The following is a 5,312-nucleotide window of genomic DNA, read 5'->3' as shown; positions in this document are numbered from 1 at the left end:
ATTGTAGAGAGCAGACCTTTGTCTGAGTACTTATTTGTCATAATTTTTTCCAAATTTGTGGGTTGCCTTTTCACTTTATTGGTACTTTCTTTTGACGTGCAAAAACTTCTCAGTAAGAGCAGATCCCAGTCTTTAATTCATTCAAGTGTTGTCTGTGCGATTTGATTTTTGCTCATGAACTCTTTGCCTACCCCTTTTTCTTCAAGAGTTCCTCCTACTTTCTCTTCCAAGAGATTTAGTATCTCTGTTGTAATGTTGAGATATTTAATCCATTTTGACTTTAGCTTAGTGCATGGTGATAGACCTGGTCAAGTTTTAGTTTTTGGCATGTAGAGAGGCAAGTTTTCCAGCACCATCCATTAAAGAGACAATCTTTCTTTCAGTGAGTATGTTTTGCCCCTTTGTCAAAGATAAGTGTGCTGAGTGTCTTCGCAGGGGCTTCAGCATCTTCTAATCTATTCCATTGATCCTCAGGTCCATTTTCTTGCCAGTACCATGCTAATTTTATCACAGTAGCCTTGTAGTATAATTTCAACATAGGAATTGTAATGCCGCCTGCCTTGTTTTTATTGCCCTGGTTCACCTTTGCTATTCTAGGTCTATTCTGTTCTGAAATAAAATTTAGGAATGATTTCTCTAGCTCTGTGAGGCATGTTGGTAGTATTTTGAAGAGGATTGCATTAAATATGTACAGCAATTTTGGGAGTATGGCCATCTTCACAATGTTGGTTCTTCCTTTTCGGGAGCATGGAATATCTTTCCATTTTCTGAAATCCTCTATGATCTCTTTTTTAAGAGTACTGGAATTTTCCATTAAAAAATTTTGACTTCTTTAGTTATACTAATTCCACGGTATTTAATTTTCCTCAGTGCTATTGTAAAAGGTATTGTTTCTATAGTTTCCCTCTCAATGTGTGTCTTATCTGTGTAGAGTAATACTATTGACTTTTGGGTACTGACTTTATAACCTGCTATGCTACTGAATTTCTGTATTAATTCTAGTAGCTTCTTGGTGGAGTTTTTTGGGTCTTCCCAGTAAAGTATCATATCATCTATAAATAATGATAATTTGACTTCTTCTTGACCTATTCTTATTCCTTTTATTTCTTTCTCTTGTCTAATGGCTGTAGCTAATGATTCCAGAACTGTATTGAATAGGAGTAGTGATAGAGGGCATCCTTGTCTTCTACCAGATCTAAGAGTAAAGTATTTCAGTTTTCCCCATTGAGATTTATGTTAGCCATTGGGCTTTTACACATGGCTTTTACCAGATTGAAGTAGAGGCCATCTATTCCAATTTTCTGTAGGACTTTGAACATGAATGAGTGTTGCACTTTTTTGAAAGGCTTTTTTTGCTTCATTTGGGTTGTTCTTTTGTTTTTTGTTTTTGGTTTTTTTGTTTTGTTTTTTCTTTTTGTTGGTTTTTTTAATATTGAACCATCCTTGCATCCCTGGGATGAATCCTACCTGGTCATGGAGTATGATCTTCTTGATGATTTGCTGTATTCTATTTGCTAGAATTTTATTGAAGATTTTGGCATCTATATTCTTGAGGGAGATTGGCCTGTAATTCTCTTTGCTATTTGCAGCTTTTCCTCGTTTTGTTATCAGTATATTTGCCTCCAAGAATGATTTTGGGAGGATTATTTCCTTTTCAATTTCATGGAAGAGTTTGAGGAGTATAGGGACTACATCTTTTGTAAATTTCTTGCAGATATCAGCTATGAATCCATCCAGACCTGGAATTTTCTTTGTTGGTAGGTTTTCTATTACATCTCGTATTTCATTGGCTGTTATTGGGTTATTGAGAGTCGTTATATCTTGTCGATTCAGTTGTGGTCAATTGTAGCTTTCAAAGAATTTGTCCAATTCTTCTGTGTCTTCTATTCTGTGAGAGTAAAGATTCTCAAAGTAGCTATTGATAATCTTCTGAATTTCCATTGGGTCTGAGGTCATTACATCCTTTTCATTCCTTATTGCTTGTATTTGAATTTTTTCTTTTCTCTTTTTGAAGAGGTTATCTAGGGACTTATCAATTTTATTTAATCTTTCAAAGAACCAGCTTTTTGGTTTTTTAGTTCTTTGAATTGTTTTCTTTGTCTCAATTGAATTAATTTCTGCTCTAATCTTTATGATTTCTTCCTGTCTTTAGGCTCTGGGTTTGGATTGCTGTTCCTTGTCTAGTTGTTGCAGGTGCAGCATTAGGGTATTTATTTGTTCCCTCTCTCTTTTACCTAATGGTTGAGTTCACAGCTGTGAATTTCCCTCTGAGAACTGTTTTCATCATATTCCATAAATTCTGATAAGTTGTGCTTGAATTTTCGTTGAATTGTACATATTGTTGAATTTCTTGTTTAATTTTCTTCTGTGACCCATTGGTTGCTGAGTAGGGTGTTGTTTAATTTCCATGCATTTATTGTTTTTTTCTCTTTTCTTCTGTCATTTATTTCCAGTTTCATTGCACTGGGGTCAGATAATATGTATGGGATAATTTCTGTTTTCTTGCATATACTTAAGCATGACTTTTGGGCCAGTATGTGGTCTATTTTAGAAAATGACCCATGTGCAGCTGAGAAAAATGTGTATTCAACTGTGTTTGTGTGGCACACTCTGTATATGTCCACCAAGTCCATTTATTTCAAGCTCTGGTTAAGTTCTGTTATTTCTGTGCTAAGTTTTTGTCTGGTTCACCTATCTTTTGGGATAAGGGGATGTTAAGGTCTTCTGTTAAGATTTTGGTATTGGATGTATGCTTTTTCATGTCCATTAAGATTTGCTTTATATAATTGGATGCTTCCATGTTGGGTGAATACATATTTATGAGTGTTACCTCTTCCTCTTGAATTTTTCCCCTAACCAGTATAGAGTGGCCTTCTTTATTTTGCTTGATCATTGTTGGTTTGAAGTTGAGACTGTCTGAGAATAGGATTGCTACCCCTGCTTTTTTCTGAGGTGCTGGGGCATGTAATATTGTGTTCTATTCTTTGACTTTCAACCTATGAATGTCTTCATGAGCTAAATGTGTTTCTTTTATATAGCATATTATTGGACTTTGTTTCCTAATCCACTGTGCCAGTCTATTTCTCTTAGTTGGTGAATTGAGTCCATTTACATTGATGGCTATAATTGAGATGTATTGACTTACGATTGACATGTTATTTACCTGTTGTCCTTTACTCCTTTTTCTCCTGTGTTTAATTGCTTGCCCTATTTATTTGATTGCTTCTGATCTCATTCGTGGAGTTCTGATCATTTGGTCCCTCTCTAGAACAGCTTTCAGTAGCCTGTGTAGGGTTGACTCTGTCATCATGAATTTCTTTAGCTGTTCTTTGTCATAAAAGTATTTCACTTCTCCACAAACTTGAAACAGAGTTTTGCAGGGTATAGTAGTCTGGGCTGGAATTTGTTTTCATAGAGGACTTGAAGTACTCTGCTCCATGCTGTTCTTGCCTTCATGGTTTGTGAAGAGAAGTCGGCCGTAATTCTGATGGGTTTTCCTTTGAATGTGATCTGCTTATTTTCTCTAGCAGCTTTCAGTATATTATTCTTGTGCTGAATTTCTGGCATCTTGACTATTATATGTCTCTGTGTCACTTTATTTAGGTTGAGGTTACTTGGTGTTCTGTATGCTTCAGTTACCTAAATGTCAGATTGTTTTCTCATATTTGCAAAGTTTTCTGCTATTACTTCTGCCCATATTTTCTTAACCGTTTTTATCCTTAATAACTTGTATAATTCTTTGCAAATAGTGGATTCAAATTTAAATATTTATTGACTGAATAAACAAATATATGGATAAATCTCAGGAGAGGTCTTTAATCAACAAACAGATCAGGAGACAATGAAAACTAGGACCTATCCCAAAGTATCTAAGGTATTAAATCTGTAACATAGTCCAATAAAATAGACAATGGACAAAGAAAAAAGACATCAAGTAGTTAGGTTTGGTTCCTGAAGGCTATTTTGAGAGATGTCTTGTCCTGACATCAAGCGATAGCAGTGGGAGTGATCAATAGAACATGACCCCAATCCTTTTGGGTAATTACTCCACCAGTAAGATCACTTGGCCTATAAGAGACAGGCCCATTGTCTCTACTATGGATCATGGTGGGGTGTCTAACAGTGATGGTAGGTTCATAGTAGATGGTAAGATATCCACCAGTAATGGCATACTAGGTTCCAGATAAGTCTGCCTCATGGAAAAGAACTTCATCCTGTAAGAACTCCATGGTACTTCTTGCCTGTAATTCTCTTTCATGTTACTAGTTCTCTTTCTTCCCAACTTTTGAACTGATACAATTATCCTTTGATATCTGGAATAAAAATCCATCTTATTTTTTACCTACTGTATATTTATTCTTTTAGCTACTGAGCTGTAAAAAAATATCCCCAATGTACAAGTTTAGATAATACTAGAAAAAGTTTCCCATAAAAACTCTTTAAGCTAATCAATTATAGTTTGTTACCTATCTCTAGAAAGCATTCAAAATGAACACACTGGGCTCAAAATCAAATAGTATGTTTTGGGGTTTTGTTTTGTTTTATTTTAAGACAGGCTCTCTCTTTGCAGTTCAAGCTAGCCTTGAGCTCACTTTGTAGCCCAGGGTGGCCTCAAATTCACAATGATCCTCCTACCTCAGTCTCCCCAGTGGGGGACTTATAGGGATGCACCACCATGCCCAGCCCGATAAGCAATTTTTTAACAAGGCACTTGTGTTTTATGAAAGGGAAAAAAAGAACCTCAAACAAGCCAACAAAAATATAGTGTGATGAGTAGAGGGAAAAATAAAGAGAAAAGAGGCTGAGAATGACTATTGTGCTGGGTTATAATAAATATATAAATATTGTGTCAGATTTCAAGTTGTTTAACAATAATATTAGTGAGTTTAGACATTATTGAATGGGCAGTATACATTCATAAAATATATGAAGGGGAGAAGTGGCACAGGCAGTTAATTTGAATTTTAGGAGGATGTGCACCTCTGAGTATAGTGAAATAAGAAAAAGACTTAACATCTCACAATTTCCAGAATAATTTAGCTCTGGAAGAAAATCCTAAACTAATGAAAACTTTTTCCTTCTATAAGACCTTAAAAGATGGGCTGGGAAGATAGCTTCACAGTCTGAGCACTTGCCTATCAAATACAAGGACCCAAGCTCAATCCCTGATACTGTATGCCATGCAGGGCCCAAAACCAGGCATGGTGCCTCAGGACTGTAATCTCAGTGCTGGGGAGTCTGAGACAGGAGAATTACTATGAGTCTGAGCTGCATAGTGAGACCTTGTACCAAAAGAATTAAAAATCAATAAA

The sequence above is a fragment of the Octodon degus genome, unplaced genomic scaffold (assembly GCF_000260255.1).
Source record: "Octodon degus isolate 3935 unplaced genomic scaffold, OctDeg1.0 scaffold00091, whole genome shotgun sequence".
In the NCBI taxonomy this organism is placed as follows: Eukaryota; Metazoa; Chordata; class Mammalia; order Rodentia; family Octodontidae; genus Octodon; species Octodon degus.
The sequence above is the reverse complement of the archived record's forward strand: the minus strand, read 5'-3'. Positions refer to the sequence as shown.